The sequence below is a fragment of the Dromaius novaehollandiae genome, chromosome W (assembly GCF_036370855.1).
Source record: "Dromaius novaehollandiae isolate bDroNov1 chromosome W, bDroNov1.hap1, whole genome shotgun sequence".
Classification (NCBI taxonomy): domain Eukaryota; kingdom Metazoa; phylum Chordata; class Aves; order Casuariiformes; family Dromaiidae; genus Dromaius; species Dromaius novaehollandiae.
In genome coordinates, this window is record NC_088130.1 from 35,086,786 (window position 1) to 35,105,566 (window position 18,781).

At 39.1% G+C, this 18,781-nt stretch overlaps 1 long non-coding RNA gene across 1 annotated transcript in view; it reads left to right on the forward strand.

The window, feature by feature from the left end:
• The window catches only part of LOC135324315 (uncharacterized), a 61,405-nt gene that overhangs the window by 14,017 nt on the left and 28,607 nt on the right, over window positions 1–18,781 (forward strand). The window contains exons 2-3 of the long non-coding RNA XR_010385684.1: window positions 4,285–4,437; window positions 6,690–6,845. This is a non-coding gene — a long non-coding RNA (uncharacterized LOC135324315). The remainder of the gene's footprint in view (window positions 1–4,284; window positions 4,438–6,689; window positions 6,846–18,781) is intronic.

Here is an 18,781-nt window from a genome sequence, read left to right on the forward strand (position 1 = left end):
ACTGGTAAGGCAGGTGTCCTCCCTTATGTAAGCAGTCACAGCCTTCTATCAGTAGCTACAAACTTTACAGTAAAGATGGTAGAAGATGTTGGAATACAGCTTGCTAAGGCATCCTTTCACTGCTAGCCAGTCATTTAAAGATGATGACTGAGTTATTATCCTCCCATTTAAGCTGCAAGTTATTAATCTTTCCAAGATTAATTCCAGTGTAACCTTTATGGTAACCAAGGTGTACTGTATCCTACTGAGCTAGAATTTGTGTCAAATTGTACTTTTTCTGGTTTTTGTCATCTTATTTCCTGTGGCAATTTTGTCATCCTGAAAAAGTTCATTAGAAATCTTGTATTACTTGTCTCTCCTGATAGACTTTATTATGTGGGATCTTAACATACCTGCTTCCAAAGGAGCAAAATACCTTGAAATAGCTGAATCTGAGCTGCAAACTGCACCTCAGATTAGCCTGGCAGTGCTCACAGGATGACATCACTTCAGACCTTGACTCTATGCGTGATGTCATCCCACTAGTGAGGTGGGGTGGAGCACTGTGAGCCTTCTGGAAGCAGTGTGCTTGGAGGACTGTGAGGAAAGCCCCAATAACTCTTTGAGGAACATATATACTGACAGTTTAATAAGGGCTAGCCGGGGAGGCAGACTCACTATGAACTGAATGCCCTGGGTGGAGATGTCCGCAATCCGTTCCCAGGGGAAGATGCTTGAAGCACAAAGAGTTTCTGTGACAGTAGGCTAGTTTCAAAGGGTGATATTCCTGCTGCTATTGCAGGATAAAATGGCTGTCTGCTTGCTCTGATATCTTGGCTAGGAAAATGCCAGTATGGTCACTCTGTGTGTCTTTTGTACAGCCACTGAACCCATGATAGGCAATTTCCTGAAGAGCTGGCTTAACTATTCTCAGTAAGCTACTTGATTTGATTTATTTTCAGTCAGTGTAGAGATCTTGTGCACAAGAGGTATAGAAGTTGCTCCGAGTATCTCTTGCCACAAGATACCGTCACTAAAAAAAACAAAACTACTTCACTAAAAAAAAAAAACCCCAAAACGCAAGTACAATTAGAGTGCTTGATGATCAGGTGATGAAAAAGATGAATGACTGTTGCTCCAGTCATCTAAATCAGGTTGCTGAACTAGGCTAGACGCCTTCTGTAGTCCATGAAGTCTCTATAAAGTGATTCAAAGGAATTCAGGTAGAAGATTACCTTTCCCCACTCACCAGCTACAGAGCATATGCTTCTTAGACACTTGAGCGAAACGTGTAAAGTCAGATAATGTAAATACCACACCTTTCCTGGTGTTAACATTGCTTCTTCCTGTCTCTACTGAACATGAGTTATGTTGAACATAGTGTTGGTTTATGTGATTCCATCCAATACAGTTCAAACATTGCCCCATTTTCTGAAGAAGAGAGGCCTTAAGAGGTTTGAACAAGTTGTTGGACCTGGAATTCTCCCAGACTGCTTTCCGTGTGTAATATTCATATAAAGAATTGCTGATGCAGATGGAAGATGCTAGAAAACAGCGAGGGATTTCTTTTTTCTTCCTTGCTATTTCTCACATTTTGAGTTATGACTCAGATCCTGAGATCAGAGGTTCTGCTGTTTCAGATAGTTAGCCAACTAAATGAAGATTGCTTTCATCTCTCGCTCCTTGTGTCTGTCAGGCTTGTTCCTGAAGGTGTGGCCCTGACAGAAAGCCCAGGTGAATGTGCATGGAGTCATCAGTTCTTATATCCAGCGGATGAATCAGAAAATGGTTTCCTTAATCTACGTTTGTGTTTAAATTATATGACTTGAAAGATGAACAAGCATTTGTGGCTCACAAGGATTTAGCTTATGAGTGGAAGAATATAAGGAAATTTCCCTCTCTCATTCACATACCCAAATATTTTTCTTTAGACTTATTTAGAAGTGTCTGGGATGTCATTATATCATGGCTAACTAAGGAATTTCTATAGGACATGTAATTTTTCTTGTATATATATGTGCATGTGTGTGTGCTGGGGGAGGGAAGCATGATTGATTAGTAAAGTTCACCTGTTGAGAAGGGGCCTATTTTTAGCTGGTCTTTTGTTCTCATGATTTTCTGCCCAGGGCCCAGTAAGTACCTCCCTCTCCTGTCATAAAGGTATTCTTATCTGGCAGAAAGTATTCTCTCTGAAGTATGCCCCATGGCCTCTGTACGGTGTTTAGGCAAAATATTTTACGTTGCTTGTATCTCATATAAAATAATTGTCAGTGAGTAATGGGCAAGCTGCATGTACAGCAAAATACCTGCATGACGCACTGCATTTTACTGAGAGCTTTTGAATATTCCTTTGGTAGATGATGGAATGTACATGATATTGCTGTAGGTATATTAAACAAATCCGAGATAAATCAAAACTGATAAGGTGATATAATTCTACTGAAGTGACCTAAGCTGTGTTTAAAAGTAAATTGCTTATACCTTCATCTTTCCAGAGGATCTTCTCAATCTTCGTTTATTAAGAAATTGCTTTATCATCCTAAACCTAAGTTCTTCTATAATGCCTATTGGAAATTTATTCATTCTTGGTAACTGTAGGAAAGAATGGAATGAAAAAACTCTAAAGTTATCTCTCTGCCTGGATTTCCCAGGGTTGCCTGCCTTTTCTGGGTTTGCTTTTTTGCATACTACTGTTCTAGGTTTCGGACACAGCCCAGCACACTCTTGGCACTCAATAAATAAAGCTAAATCTTCAGCTGAGGTTATTCATCGCCATTCCTCAGAGGCTGATGGGTTAACTATGCCTACTGAGGCTCTGATGCATACTAAATATTATCAGCTTCTCCTTCCCCAGTAAAGAATTATCTGCTATGAAAATGTCACCATTTTATGGACAGAACATAAATTACTACTTTTCATGTTAACAGTGGTGGTTTCCTACTATGCTGAGCCGATTTTAATATTGTCCTTTACCAATATGCTATTTACATAGACTGAATTCATTTAAAAGACTGTAATTTGCCTCACTACAAAGAATCTTCTAATAAGCAGGAGGAATCCTGAGCTTTTTAGGGAATATTAGTAAAATCTGAAGTTATGCATCGTTTTGCTGAAAACATTATATCATAATGTTTCAAGATGCAAGGTCAGTCTTTTGAGGCTTAGACATTGGAGTTAATTAAACAACTATACCTCAGGCTACTAAATTAAAAAAAAACACACACAAACATGAAAAGTGAGCATGGAGCAGAAGCTAAGATCTTGGTAGTTTAGCCATCACTGCAAGACTAAGGCTAAGGCAATGATGTTAGGGAAAAAAAAAAGGTATTAGTAGACCTTGTCCCCACATCAAGAACATGACATTACTCCTCAATAGTAAAGAGTGTTCTAGTAAGTTCACTTCCTTGCCATTACTAACAAATGACCTTACAATGGCCTGTTCAGTGAGGTTCCTCTACAAGATGGAGAAGGTGGATGAAGAAATCTTGATAAAGAGGAGAGGTTAAAAATATTTACAACTATAATACACTGGAAGTGTCCCAGCTACTTGATTTTTCTGTTTTGTTTTTGTTAGTGTTGTTTTTTTCTTGGCTTTGTTTGAAAGGGAGATTAGAAAAGGGCTTGTCTGGAAGTTGAGAAGTATGATGTGAAGAAGACTAACATCCTGATAAATACCTGCGAACCTGTGATAATCACGGCCTTAACTGGCTACACTTCCAACTCCCATGCACCACAGAACTTCTGTTCTCTCCATCTAAATGGAATAGCTAAGAGTTTCTAAGTACTCTCAAGTCATTTAGTTTTTCAGTCATGGGTAGAAACCCTGTGCATTGCGCTGCCTGTAACATGAACTTGGGAGAATGTCACATACCTGGCAGATTATTACATATTCACAGACAAAACCATTATTTAGCTTGCATTAAGATTGAAAGTAATAGCCGTATACATATGTTACATCTATATGCGATATAGATGTAAATATATTGTATATATATTCTATTGTCTGTCATGAATATAAAATTAATCAATATTGTGTTAATTGTATTGATGTGTACCTGTTCAAATTAAACATACTGACAAGAGCCTTTCTTTCTTTCTTAGTGATTTTTCACAAATCCATTAGAAGTAGTCCATTGTTGCCAGGAGTCTGTTGAACAGACAGTGAATGGTCCTGCTTTAGAAAAAGGGATTTACTTTGGCACTTTTTCGATTTTTTTCTACTTTTGCAAAATGGCATTTGGTAGGTAATCACTTGCTGAGAAAGTAATGGATGACTTTTCTCGTGTATTTCTTTCTGATTCCCAGAGGTGTGAGTAGTCCAGGCCTGTGTCTAGAGATGGGACATTTCTCTGAAGACTCTGAAGCATCATCATTTCAGCTGCTTCTTCCCAACTCACACAGCAGTCCCTTCTGGTGAAAAATGGTCTTTGGTGAGGTCATCTGCAGAGCAAGGAAGAGGTAAGCAGAAAACTAAGATTTCTTTGGGGATGTGTAGGAGCCAACATTTATGCAGGATGGGAACATCTTATTATAGTTTCCTTTTCTGTGTTCTCTTCCTTGAGTCCTAAGACACTAGTCAGAGCAGCTGCCTCACTGCCTCAGTCCTCTCTCTCACTTATGTTTAGTGTTTTCTGGATCTTAAGTTACTTCATGCAACATGTAAGCGTGAATCTGTCCCTTCTGAGTTCTGTAGTTCGTCTTCCACAGGAAATAAATGGAGCTTGTAATTTTCAAGAGGCTGTCTTAAAATCTGGGCTTCTTTCCTGAAGATTAAAGATCTGAAGCACTGGATAATAAGAGATAAACAGCATGAAAGTGTTCTTTGTTCAGTTAAGGTGAATCAAATAAGCCTTCTTCTCTGAAACTGGAAGAAATAAAATTTGCACACAGAAGTGTGCATCAAAGTTTAACTATACTGACTGAGTCCATGCATTAGGTTAACTTATTTGGCTTTCCTGAGGAATGAAAGCCAGTTCAGAGGGTGCTACTCCCAGCCACATCACTGCGCAATTAGGAACAGATTTCCACCTGGACTGCCTCACAAGCTAGTCTGTAGCTGTAGCTGTGCAGCCAAGGTGAAGCGCTACTGTTTTAAGCAAATGCTCTGCTGATTGAGTAGATGTGTGGTCTCTTGCTTAGTCAGTTGAGAAAAGCAGTAGAGCGTAGTGCCTAGCATATCCAAACGTCACAGACAGACAAGCTAATATGTCTTGCTAACAAGCTACTCGTGCTCAACCTGAAGGAAAGGCCTTCTGGTTCTTGCTGGGTAGCTTCTTTGCAGTATAACCTCATTAGCAGCTCCAGCTGCTATGTATTCCTAAAAGATTAGTGTAGGCAACAGGAAACATCAGTGAAGGAAAATTAATGTTTTCATTATCTTTAAGGCCTAAACTGTATTTCACATTTGGAAAACCTTTTACTCTCTATGTTTCTGGTAGCCTCATATATGAGGAGATTTGCATATTAGGGGTTCAGATCCAAGCTACAAAACATATTGCACAGGGGGGATTTTCTGTATTTTTTTTTTTCTAAAATAATATTTGTCCCAATTTAGCCTAATCACCAGAGATTTAACTGTTATCTTGCTTGATCTGAACTTTTTATCCCCTGCCTTCCTTCTCTGCAGTAGTGTCTGCACTGGAAAAGAAATCTAATTCAATTTCTTCTGTCTTCTGTCTCCTCTCAGTTCCCTCTCAGCCTCACAGACACTCACAAACAGGCAAAGACTATTTGTTCCCAAAGGTTATGTAACAGGATCTGGAACATAATATGGTGCTAATGTAGAGTGAGAACGATGAGTTAATTTCCAAATGAGGTGTCTCTTGCGTCAAGCAATGAAGTGATTAAGTAAGAATTGTATTCATTTCACAGGTTTAGAATAGTGGGGATATGCATTGTCCTTAACTGTTTGTTTATTCTGAATTTTCAGAATGTGTATATTTAATCCTATTCACCTCCTTGCAATTCTTCCTATCATAAATTTAAGAGAGAGAGTTTATTTCATGTTGGTTCAATTGATGTTCTTGAAGTCTTAAAATTAAGAATAGCGAAGACAATAAAAGACAAGTCTAGAGATCTACAAAACCAGCATATTGTAGCAGTTTGTGTTTCTTGCACTCTTTAATTGTCCTCTGAAATCAGTCTAAGAAAAATTTTTGACCTTTGAGAATAATTTTGGTGTTTTTTTCAAAGAACTCCTAATTTTTATGTGATATTTATTGAATATGTTTTAGACAGGTAAAGGAGAGCTTTCTGATTTTAGGAATAATGCAGAAATTAATTCTGTTACTTTTTTGAACATTGGTTTTCTCAATGCTTACAGTTTAACCTGAGGTGATAGACCATTGTTGAAACTGAACAAAATATCACAACTTCTATTCCTTTCTTTTCCTACTCTCATGTACTAACGGTGAAATTTTGACTACTCAAATAAATGTCAACAGAGCAGGGTTTGTCCTATGACAGGATATTCTCTCCATTTCCTTTAGAGCATCTGACTTGGATTCCATTTAGAGGAATTGATTCAACCTATGATAAATGGAAGGATGCTGGGAGAGCAATTCAGAGTAGCTGAATAAAGTTTGAATAACTTTAATTAATATTCCCTTAAATGTTTATGTCAGGTAGCATATTTATCTTTTCTCCTTAAAAAAAAGTCTTTTCTGCATTCAGAAGGAAATGTTATTAAAATTCTGTTTGTCTGCATATAGGATGGCACAATGATGACAAGAAAAAGGAAAGAATGCTTGTACCAATTTTCAGAAACCAAACAGAGGCAAAACTTCCGGAGGCCAGAATGATTTGCTAGACACTTATTTCTGCTAAAGGCCAAGGATGAAGTGAAACAACAAGGTTTCATCACTGTGGTATGACAAACGTTACTGTCTGAGGGTCTTTCCCTCATATTTATACTTGCTATTCAAGCATACACAGATGGTTAACTTGGAGGCAGAGAACAGACTGCTGTGGAAAGAAATTTAGTCCCTGCTGTGATATAGCCTTTCAAATATTTTCCCTGAAATAGCCAACATGTAAGTCATAGTTATTTAAAACATAGTTTAATATCAAAAAGAGCCACATAGCTGTTAAGGTAGTATTCTGTTTGCTTAACTCCTTTTACACCTGATTACGCTGGTACAAAACGAGTACATCCAGGTTTAATTAGAAAGGGTGACTATTTAATGGTAGGGATAGAGAGAATCCATCCAGGCTATTTGGAAAAAAAAGCTGAAGCATGTGGCATATGTCTTTTTGCTTTCCAGCTCTTCAGGGACTTCTGGCACGTGGCAAAGATTAGAATAGCCTCTAAGCTGCTCTCACTGATACTATGACCAAGAGGTGGGAACTGGACAGAGTATCATTTGGTTTATAAAACTGTTTAAGGTCATGATTTGCAGAGCATAATCTGGATGAGGAGTCTGTGGCATATCTGTGAAACAATCTGCAGAATAGTGAAAAAAGAAAATAATGGATCTGATCTACTATTTGTCAGTTTATTTTATTTCTCTATGAATGTTCAGTTGATAACCATGGAAAAGTTTATCAATCCTGAAAGGTTCATATTAGCATTCATATTAGCATTCATATTAGCATAGTTACCTACTATTTAGCCAGGGAACAGAAAGAGTACAACACGAATGACTCCATATCACAGCATCTTTATGGTGCTTGTATGGACCACCTTAGCCTAGTATTAAAGTGCTTCCCATTTATCTTCCGTATTTATTGTGAAAAAACAGATGTCCTCATATCTGCACTTTACAGATGAAGAGTTGAAACACAAAGAGTACATCTATGCTGCTGTTTAACAGTAGACTTAAAAGTGACTATAAGCATGGCATGGCATGGCACCTCTCACATACACGGCTGTCTCTGGGACAGCTCGTCGAGGGCTGTGCAGAGGTGTGCTAGAATACCCACCATGCTTGAGCAAGCAGGGTCTCATTGCTCTCAAAGGTAGCTGCCAGCTATGCTCTGCGATTGCACTGTTTAGACAGATAGTGAGTCTGCTCTCAGAGAGTCCTCTGCATCTCTGTCAAAAGATGGCATAGGCATACTCTCACAATCTAAATAACTTGTCAGATTCATGAAGAAGTTTGTTGTGGAGCAGGAGCATGAGTGATCCAGTGCTGAGCCCACAAAACCCTGCACCATCTTTCCTTTCTTGCTTTTAATAGTCAATAGTGGAATGAATGCTCACAAGCCACAAGCAGTGGGAAAAGTGCTTATATGAGCTCCCCAGAAAAGGCTTACAGCTGTCAAACACCTACTTTCAGCCACTTGCTGGCCTGTGAGAATATCTATCTTAAAAACGCTAATTTTGAGTCAAATTGTAGCATAGTTTCACAATGGATAGGTAGGCAAACACTAGATGAAACAAGCACTTAAGTACACGGTCAGTTTTGTTCCAAACCTTTGTGGCTGAACCACTAGCATTGGCTTTTGAAAACACTGAGCTGCAGTTTGCAGCTCCAAATTTAACAAGAAACTCAGACACGGGCTTCCCAAATTTTAGGAGCTGAGTATCTGTGTAATTTAGACTGGATCTATGACCAAGCTGAGTATCTCTAATACGGGCTCAGTTGCATGTCCAGAATTTGGGGTGTCCACCTCTGTGAGCTTGGTTCAAGTTCACTTCTAAATAATTTCAATGGTTTGTCCTGGCTATAGGCAGTTACACGAAAGTCCTCATTGGCTGATTTTCACATACACTCCACTTGTTAAATTACTGGAGTTGCTGGTATGTGGTTTGATGTGAATTAATTACTAAATATCCTGGCAAGAGCCTGAAGAATTTGCACCTCCGAGAGCCCACTGGCAAAGGCCGAAGGAATTCGCATGGACCTGTGAGGGGAAAATAGCTGTTGCAAATGAAAACAGGAAATGCCGGATCCCTGGAATGTGACCTTTTACACACCGGGAAGACTTGTTTGCAGAGCATGAGGTCTATTAGCACACACAGAAAAAGCAGGTACAGTGACATCTGTGGAAGGCCGTGTGAGAAATTACACGGTTCCTAGTCAATCTGAACTGCTTAGTAACGATGGACCAAAACTCAAATTCAGACAGTTGGGCCCAAACTTTAGGAAACCTGCAAGCTTTTCCCATACTCGAAAGCTAAAAGCTAGAGCCATCTGGGAGTTGAAATATGTTTTCCCTCAGGCTTTTTCTGGTAAAACATCATGAAATCAAGATTGTTTTCTCAGAGACTATCTCCTGCTAACAGGGACAGGTGACGACTACTTTTTTCTGCCACACTGTTCACTGGGTAGACCACCCTTCCCCACATCTGTCAGTGGCTTTCTTTCCCTCCCATGATCTGTCATTTTGACAAGGGGGTCATTGCTGAGGACAGCTAGGTTGGCTACTCAACACTCCCATAGCTACTGTTCTTCTGGAGAGGGAGGAGATTCAAGCATGTTCAAAATATATTTTATTAATCCCTAAAGAGGCTGCTCAGATTATAAATGGTGACTAATATGATTTGGATCCATTATAGTGTTAGAAGCATTGTTTTATGAATGAAAATTAAAATTAGATTCTTTGATATTTCTTCTGAATGATGACACACTTGTTTATTAATCTTGCCTCTGGTTGTTTATTTTGTGGGTTTAGTGAATCAGATAGCTATGCTTCAGTGTCATTACTTGTAGGTATTTCAGGTAGGTGTCATGTCAGGCAGCTCCACTTCCAATTTTTTTTTCCTCAAAAGAAATGCCAGGAAAGATGCATAATGAAGTGCTAGCTGAATAAATTTACTTTGAGAGATCAGTTCAGCTAACTGAAAAATAAAAACTTGTACATATTTCTTCCTGAGAGGGAAAAATGTCCAATAGTAGCCTAGCCAAGTCCTGCTTGCTACCCAGGTGTGCTTGCTTGAGTTTGCTACCCAGGTGTGCACCATTCTGACATAAGATTTATTTCTATCATTTCTGGTTCATTCCACAGCCAGTGTTTCAGTCAGAAGGCCTGACTAGGTAAAACCCACAGGCAGCTTTCCCTGTCCCAGCTAACTATTTCTTCAAGCAAGTTTCCAGTTATTCCAACTTGCGACGATGGTTGTGGTGAGGAGATTAATGTCCCCAACAGTTCAATGGAGACAGCATGCATTGTTTCCTTCTACTGCGGGCAACAGCACAGGCAATCATTTTCTATAAACTGACTGGGTTGTCCTAGACATAGTTATGCATTCAGCATCCACTTGCTGGAAAGCTGGCCCAGAACCTCACTACACAGATGCTTGGAAACTGCTTCTAATTTCCAGGCTAAATTTATTCTTGTCAATATCATTTCTACCTGTTCCTTTGGCTCAAATAGATCTCCCCTCATGGTATTTACCCCCAACATATTTATAGAAAGCAAGCACAAGTCCTTCCAGTCTTCCTTTTCCTAGGCAACACAAGCTAAACTCTTCTAGCCTCTCCTATTAAAGTGCCCTGGTCAACTACCTAATGTGAATGGTGTTCGTTTACATTAAAATACAATATTTATAGCACTGACTATGAGAATTCATGGAAATAAAATGTAGTGCATGCAAAACGTCGTAGAGTTATGGGAAAAAGATGAAATGATGTCTCCTCATCATTTCATTCTGAAATGAACAGCAAAATCTTTCTCTGCAGACTGGCTGTAACATAATATATTATCTCTTTTTATGGCTGGAAATCTGCTGATCTATTTCTTTTTTACAATGAAAACTCAGCAGAGGTGCCACTTACTCAGCAGGTTCACAGGTCCAGATCAGATAAATCTACAAACTCAGATGCTTATCAATAATTTGTCCAAATTTAGCAACACTATTTAGATCCAAAAACAGTAGGAACGCTTGTGGGAACAAGTTCTTCAGCAAATTTCCAGTAGCTGCCAGTTCCAGATGGGTTAGGATGCCCATGAAACAAAGCATATTCTAATAATTAAATCACAGGGCCAGGGTTATACTTATGGCTTTGCCACTCGCTAGCTAACAATACATGAATTTGGGCACAACGCTAATCTGCATTCACTATGGTGTTGACTAAGTAATGTAAAGAAAAAGGCTGCTGAATACATGCATGTCTGGCATATATCAGCCTGATAGGACATTCTCATTTGAGGTCACTAATCATAAGGTGCACAAGCATGAGCTCTTCTGCACCAAATTATTCATACCCGTCTGAATTCCCAATATCCCCTATTGGCACACACCATTGTCAGGATACAATCTGGGAAGAATTCCCTGAGAGTAATATGCTTCATTGTTATTCCCAATCAGACTAACAAAATGGAGGTGTTACCTGAAGACATCAAATTTCCTGAAACAAGGAAGTTCGAAGAGACAGAAAAAAATAAAGACAAACAACAACAAACAAGCCTACACATACATTTGTAGAAGGATTCCTCATGGAGCCATTCTCTGACCAGATCAGGGCTCTCTTTCTGATGAACAGTGCCTTGCACATCATCAGAGTGGCCTCCCACACTGTTAAAGCAGGTAAACAGAGTTGAAGGAAACCCAAAATCTATATATTTATTTGCCAGAAATCTGCATACAGACACCTTCCTTTTAGAGAACTCCCTGCCAAGAAGGAGAAAAGGCCACAAAAGACCACCACAGTGAAACAGCATTAGTCAGTGGTTTTACATATCCCTGTTGCCGACTTCTTCTTCAAAGGCTCCCCAAATGACTTGAAAAGACACTTGCATATGAATTGGTATCCTGCTTAAGGATATAGCTAAGGCCCACTGTCGCACACTCTAGCTAGAGTCCCCAGAACAAGTAAGCACAGGCAGCAACGCATACCCTAAATCACACACGGCCATTCAAGACAAACTCTCATTGTGACAGGCAGGCAGCAGATCTTACAGAAAGCAAAACAGGCCACCACAGAACTGGCCAGATAATTTAAACAACCATTGTGTGTAGTCAGCTTTTGTGGTTTAGCTGACTTGCATCTATATAAACACACAGAGCTTGAAACAGTTCTCTTTTACACTGATGTAAATCAGCGCTGGCTCCAATGAAATCAGCAGAACTATGCATGTAAATCTCATGTGTATCAGGAAAGAATCAAACACATTGAGCACAAAGAAGTACATAGATATGCACACTTTTCTCTCTATGGGAAATCCTAAACTTACTATTATTAGTAAGTTACTTATTAATAGTTATACTTAGTAATAGTTGTTACTATTACTATTAAATACACCTATTTAAGGTAGAACATTCTTTGTTACGCTCATGTTACACTTTTGTTACACTTGAACTGGCAACTACTGGAAATGTTTTGAAGAACTTGTTCCCACCAGAGTTCCTAGTGTTTTTTGATCTAAACAGTGTTGCTAAATTTGGACAAATTATTGATAAACACCTGAGTTTGTAGATTTATCTGATCTGGACCTGTCTACAAAAGTCTGTGAACAAGGAATAACTGATATGATCAGAGCTCACCTGTAACCGGTCAAAAACCTTGACTTTACTGTAAAAGTTTTGCAAAGAAAAGCAGGTAACATGCAGCTGCAACCAAAACCATATTCTGACAGCTTTTGTTCTGCATAACTACTGTTTACAGCATAGCAGCATATAAAACTGAGATCAGGAATACATTGTACTAGAAGCTGTATCTGTACCTGTGTATATGAAGGGACACACCTTGCCTCAAACAGCTCATTAATTTAATAAGCAGAAGAGCATACATATGTTATATATAGGTAACTGAGACACAGAGCTCTGAAAGTACTTGTTCAAGATCGCAGTAGAAGTAGAGCTTGGAACAGAATGTCGGTCTAGTGAGTCCAAAGTAGTATTTGAACTACCGGGTCTGTTCTCATTTCATCCCATGGTATGATCTGGTCCAATCTTAAGGACAGTAAGAGTCTTTCCATGAAGTGCAGTGTGGACAACTGTATTTGTGCAAAATTTCTATTGGCTGGTCTCAGCAGATCACAGCGTTTGGAAATCCTGCTAATTAAAAATGAATATTCAGAAGTATGCAATGGAGAGAAAAAAACATCATGCACTTCCCTTTGCCTGTGCTTTTCTGATATTTGAAGTAAAACATCAACCATTTTTGAAGCAGAGTTAGAAGCTAATCCAACTATCAGTTAAATCTGTGGGAGTCTTCCCATTCTTTCCAGCGATCTTGGTAAGATCTGGACCGGGCTCAAAGAGAAGCAAGAAAAGAAGTACCTCATATTTAAATAGTTCAAGAAAGGCATTTCTACCTTCAAGAAAGAAGGTAGAAATATTTCTCAGTTCATCTTCATCCTCTGGGGAAATTTCTCAGCCTGTTCTGCAATATAGAGAAATAGTAAGTTAATGAAAGTTCTTGTCTTTCCTTCAAGTACATCTGAGATTGCTATACCCAAATTCTGCATATCGCTGCACCTCAAGTTCTACTGACAAACCAGTTCCAGTTCATTCCAGCATCAGTTTAGAAGTGGTAGCAGCTGCAGTTATCGTGTAGTTCTCTGCTGTGACATTTCCCGCACCCTTCTTAGAAGCAACTGACACTTGGTTGTAATGAGTAAAAGGACACTGGATTTACTGTTTTATCCATCCTGGCAGTTCCTCTGCTTCTGTATAGATAATTTGTAGATATATCAAATAGAATTCAATCTATGGACTTTGTTATAAGAGTCTAGCTGTACAAGGCAGCTTGTTAACCTGCAGCATGAGTCTGACCACTGATACTCAAATCCCTACGGGTATTTAAGTTACCTCACTAGTGCACTAGCTGAAAAAGTACATACTGGCTGTTACCAGTAAAATAGATGCCTGAAGCTGTACTTAGTATATCCTTATTAACATTCAGCTTTGATATCAGCTGCCATAATTTGTCATTGAAAAGAAAAGAAAGAAAACAGCAACAGACATATGTGCAGAGAAGATAAAAAGAGAGAGTGGACTTGTGGGGGGAGGAAGTACATATATACACATACACACACACACATATATATGTATCTTAATTGTGCTAGAAAGAAGGAAGAGGAGGTAGAGAATGACATGTCCTGTTGTTCCCTGATGGGAGAACAAGCTCCTGGAATACTGCTACACAGTTATACGAGTCCTGAGCCGCTGCCACCAATGTTTATCACCTCCCCCTGCCGCTTGGTTATTTTCCAGTTTATCACACCTAGAATTATGTCAGAGACAGGGTTGTCACAATGCATGGGGTGTCTTTTGGTAAGCCTAGAAATGGCTCCTTATATGTTCTTTGTTAGGTAAACATGGCTACTGCTCTTGTGTTTTAGTTAGCAGGTTGTGTAGACATGAAGGCGAAGAAGAAGGGGAGAGTGGATGTTCTTTACCTGCCTAGTGTCCCTCCAAATGACTTATTTTTCCAAGACTCTACTGGCTACAAGAGACGCTTTAGTAGGAAGCATATGGCTACTAGGAAGATAAACTGGTCGGGAGAAGAGCAGTTCTTTTCAAGAGAGGGAAGTATAGGCATAGTGGTATATGAGCAGCAGGTAGGTCAGGAGAAATTATTTTAAAAAACAGAAAAGAGAGGGCAGGTATGCTGGGAAATTAGGAGAGTCAGCATCAGAGACATTTATTTGTAGTTATTATTAAGGCACGGTTTACCACAGATGAATGTTTGTCTTTAGAGAGTCCTGTGGATTACAATGGTTTTGTGAGGTAGGCAACACCTACCAGAGTTGCGCAGTGGCATGTCATCCAGACCTGGCACAGACATGTGGAGAGCAGGGCTCAAAGTCCAGTTTTACAGTCCTACAGAGGCTTAGCATCTACCATCTCCATGGCTCACAACTTACTGCCTTTGGCAGTGCAGATTCATATCAGAGGAATAAAAGAAAAAAAAAATACCTGAACAACTTCAAAACAGTATGCTTTACCTGCTTTCACATTTCACTTGCAAATCGCTTGAAAAGAACATAAAGAGTTTTTGTCACGGAATTTTTTATTTTAAGCATTTTTATACTTTCAGAACATAAATCTGAATTAGTGATCTATTGGTATGTCCATCCCATCCTCCAAAACCAGTGATATAGGCAAGACCTTGTGGCAGCTAGACTACTAATACAGCTATGATTTCAAAGAACAGGTCATAAAGTTAATGAAAAACATTATTTTGAGCAGTACACTTGTTCAAGAGAACTCCAAGCAGTTAGTGGTATCTGTCCTTCCCAGGAAGACTCATTGCCTGTTTCTATATTACTGGACACAAAGTGTCCTTTTAAACCTTTTAAGGTTTTGAGTCCAGTAACATCCTCACCATGCACACATTCAATATTAGTGCAAGAGTTAGGAGCCCAGGATTTAAACTCTGGTTTAAGCCATCTGAGAATGAAAGAAATTCAATTTCCATGTGAATGGTGTTATGTAAGAATCACAGATCATTATTTTGTAGCAACAATGACAAATGTAACACTAAACGTAGCTACAGCAATAAGCAAATAATGGCCAAAGCAGACAGCAGGGGTGATTTTTGAGTGCTTTGTTCTTGCCAGGTGAATAGTACCTTGCAGCTCAGCCTGTTTCCTTTAGCTTTATTTTTCTTTTTTGTAGATTCCCAATTTAGCAGGCACATTCTGTTTTCCCTGAGTGTTGCTGTTGCCTACAGATGTAACACCTACTTGTAAATCCTTGATCTCCTGATGGCTCTTTTTGCAGAGGAGCCTAAGAAAAATAGGCAAGGAAAGCCCAGAAGCTAATACAAGGATACAAGGATGTATTTCCTCAAGAAGTGCTTCTTTATGCATAAGTCAGTGTGTCACTTCCCTGAGAGCAGTGGTAGTAGTAGCCTGTCTCCAGAAGCTCAAAGGAAAGGCGTTATTACAAGGCCCAGTCTCTGTTCCTCTCATCGCCTGGGTGGCAGCTTTATATCAGAGAGAGGAAGGTTAGTGCTGTGTGCTCGAGCACCTTCTCTCCCTAGGGGAGTTTTACAACTGATAGCATTTTTAGACTCATATAGTTGCTATGCTTCCTTCAGTCTAGAGCCAAGGCTATAGATGGCTCTTCAGAAGCGGTAAGGTATATGGGCAAGACTCCTCACAGCCTCTCCTGTCCCTGAGTATCCCCAAAGGAGGACAATTTAGGTCTACTTACTCCCACACTTTTATGCAAGTCCTACACTTCTTAGAAGGCTTCTGCAGACACAATATACTGGGGAATCCTGAACCCCAAATGACCAAGATTCATCCACAGCTGTTTCATGTTCACACGTCTGCGCTTTGCGCTTAGTTTTTTCTAATCAGCTTTAAACCACAAAGCTGTTTTATTGATCTGTATGTAAATTCCGGCTCACCAACATTTCACGGTTGTCAAGCAGAGCATGAAATGTGGAGTAAAGATGTTTGAAAATGTTTTCCTTTACTTCACGCTTCAGTAACCAGTCTTGTAGAAGTGGCAGTAAAATGCAAGCATTAGCTTGCCTGAAATAAGTGAGAAAAAGTGGACCTTGTGTTAAATGCTATGTTAATTTTTGTTCTGCTGTGTTTCCAGCTAAAAACCTGAGGATACTGAAGATACTCTTTTCAGTTAGCTGTTGTTAGTGCTATGCATTTAGACTGAATCGTCCTTAGTTCCTGTTCTTTATATATTTGTGATGTTTTATGGCATTTGGGGCACATGATCTCCTGGCATTGAATTGGAAAGCACTGGAATTTCCTGTCTCGCTCAGAGCTGTATGGTCTTTAACCAACACAGCAATATTTTGCAATAGCAATGTCTATTGGAGATACTCTAAAGAGCGTACTCCTAGGGACTACTACTCCACAGTTAGAGCAATTGACGGTGCTTATATCCCTTTTTAAAAGTTTCCAGAGATTTTATTCTATTATCTACTAAATAGGGGAAACTAGCACTGCTTTGCAAGATAGCAGTGGGCCTATTGTGCCAGCTTCAGGTTTTATGTCAGAATCAGCTATCAATAGCCCCAAATTTGGAGAGGTTTAGAGGCCAGCTATATTTCAACATATAATAACCAGAGTGCCTGACTTTGAAATTATGATCATTGCTATCTCCTTGCACATCTTTGCATTTTCAAATCAGTTAATTTTAAGGAAATAAAAAAATACCAAAATTGGAAAAAAAAAAAAAAACTCAGAAAGGAACTCCTTCAACAGTCAAGTCTGCCAATCTTGGGTAGCAGATACCTTAAAAGGCTGCAGGAAGGTGTGATAGCTAGCTAATTCTAAGCAGAAGGTAAGAATAAAATCTGCTGAAGTTCAAAAAAGCCTTTGCATCCTAACAGACAGCATATGTCAAACAGGCCAGCTTCCACTGATCTTGCATGTGACTACCTGCACTAGCTTTCCCTTCAGAGCCAAAGTGTACATATTCCATATGTTGTAGTTGAGGTTTATCTCTCTTTTGGGAGTTCACTGGAATGGAGCATAGAGTTTTAAGTCTTTTACCTTCTTACGAAGCTCCAGAGCACCCAAAACATGTGCAGTTACTTTAGCAGGCAAGATATATTTTTTTTGGACTCAAGATGTAAATTAGTTCATGGTCTAAGCACAAAAGTAGGACTCAGCTGCTCCTACCATGGCTTTCTAGAGAATACATTTACTAATTAAATTGCATTAAATCAGACACAGTATTTCACTAAAGTCAGGAATAAGGACTTTCCTATTGAAAATTCTATGAAAGGGCAATGTTTGTATATATACAGCTTCTTGCTGGCAGTGGGCAAACAATACTTTTTAAATAGAGGAAATGTCAAGAATCATGAAGTAACACATTCCCGAGAGCCTTCTTTAAAAAAAGAATGGCAAAATGCCACAAACTTTGGACTATTCTCAGTAATGTTTTGCACAGAGTCTGTACCCATATTATGAGTGGGCTCCCATCCTCAGAAATTTAAGCTGACATGACGAAGAGAGAAAATGCTGGTACTTGTTAACTGCTCTTACTGAATTTGACAGGTCAGTGAAATGCTGATTCAGCAGAGTAAGTGGTTTAATCTGGAGAAATGTTTCTTTGCTAGAGCCATTTACTCTCCTGAGTGAGTGTCATAATTGAAACATGACTGACTGAAGCGGTCCACATGTCATAATAGAATCAGAATAATTATTATTCTTTGGAGGCTAGACATTTGAATCTATAATCTTTAGAAGCAGGTGAACTTTTGTATAGTGCTAATAATTTTTTATACACTTGTGTATTCCAGTCTGTGGAAGTCAGGCCAAAATGTGGTTTTACTTTGGTGGCACCAAGTCAAGCAATCTGCCAGTTTGGGCTTTGGCAAGTGTTCATGGCCAGTTACAAAATACTGAAAAACACATTGTCCTCTCTGTCACATTTTCCATATTCATATACTTTCCATCTTAATTGCATTTTTATGGGAATTGCTTGATTTATTTCTTTTACAGTCCAAAGACGAAAAGTGGCTGAGAGCGATAGGGTACAAATACATGCTGTAGGAGTCTTCCAGAAAAAATGCAGAGTGTCACAACATTACTATGGAGCTGGGGAAAGCTTTCTACAGTTTGCAAAGAGAAAGAAAAGATGAAGATGAAAAGGAATAAACATACCACTCAATTGCTCTCCTCTTAATTCTAACACTCAGTCAGTTTTAATTTTAAATTAAAGGAAACAGAAAGAAAAGCATGCTTGTATAAGAGTACCCAGTAAGAAACCACTATCATTGTGCAGCATTAATATTTCCACAAAGAAACAGCTGTGGTTGTAAATATGGCATTTCTCCCATCTCCCAGGTGCAGAGGAACAGAGAAAAAAATACTTTTTTTTTTAATCACAGCAACTAGCAGGGAAAGGAGAGTATGAAACGGATATCACTTCTAGTAGCTATGAGAGTACTTCAATGTTAGAGATATGATTTGATGGACCAGCTTGTTT